Genomic DNA, 1,188 nt, shown 5'->3' on the forward strand with positions numbered 1-1,188 from the left:
TTAAGGAGATTTTGTTTGACTTTCTGTCTGAAAAGGTTATTTTATTAAATTTAATACACTTGAGGAAAAGGAGGTTTCATTTGATTTTGGTATTTCCATAATTTAAGTTTCATCTTTTTTCTTTATAGCACCTTTTTTGGTTTTTAATAAACAAAATAAACTTTGAAAAGAATTGGTTTTGCAAATTTACAAAATAATTTTGATTCCTTTCACTTTTTTTGAACCTTCTAATGATTGTAATTCTTGGTTTATAGAAAATTAATAAATACAATCTGTCAAAAATTTCCATTTACTGTCAGTTAATCTTCCCAAACGCTTTTTGGAAGTATAAAATAGAATATTATGTAAGGAAGTAAGAATTTGAAACAATAAGGGTTTGATGAAAAAACTTTGAATTACTTTATGAATTTGATATAATTTTACTTTGGTTCTTTCTTTATTGTTATTTTATTTTTCAATTATTTTGTTTTACTAAGTTAAGTATTTTCTTTTGTATTTTTATAATACTTATTATTAATTGAGGTTCATTTCTTATTGTATGGTTAATATCGAAATGAAATATGAAGTACTTCTTTTGTTGTTGTTCATTCATTATTTATCATTCATTATTATTATTGGGTTTAATTCTTTGTTAAATCCCTTGAGTCATTTTTTTGTATTAAAATTAAGTTAATTCTTTAATTGTTCAGTAAAGAGTTATTTAATATTAATTAAGTGTGTTATTTAAAAGAAGAATGAAACAATGCATTATTTGTTCAATGAATTAAGTCAAGAAGAAATAAAGAAAACAATAAGAGAGAAGAAGATAAATAGAAAAAAAAACAAATTGAATGATTAATCAAGAAAGAAATAAGAAAAGAAAAGGGTAATATTTAATATAGAAACATAAGTCAGATAAAATGAGAATGAAAAGAAGGTATAGAGGTAATTATTAAAAAGTGCTAAATATGAAGAATTATGAAATATAAAGTTAATTCAATAAAAAAGGAGTTAATTACTTTTTAGTAAAATTGTTATTTATTCTTCATTTCATGGCGGAGGTTAATCTATCCATAATCTTTAAGAATGCTTACACATCATCTATTCACCTCTTCTTTATCTTTTTGTTGGTGAGAAGTGAATTTTTCTATTCTTATTCCTTTATTTATATCGATTCAGAGGGCAACGAAAAAAGCAAATAATTGAAAA

The sequence above is a fragment of the Entamoeba nuttalli genome (genome assembly GCF_000257125.1).
Source record: "Entamoeba nuttalli P19 unplaced genomic scaffold asmbl_4217, whole genome shotgun sequence".
NCBI classification, from domain to species: domain Eukaryota; phylum Evosea; order Mastigamoebida; family Endamoebidae; genus Entamoeba; species Entamoeba nuttalli.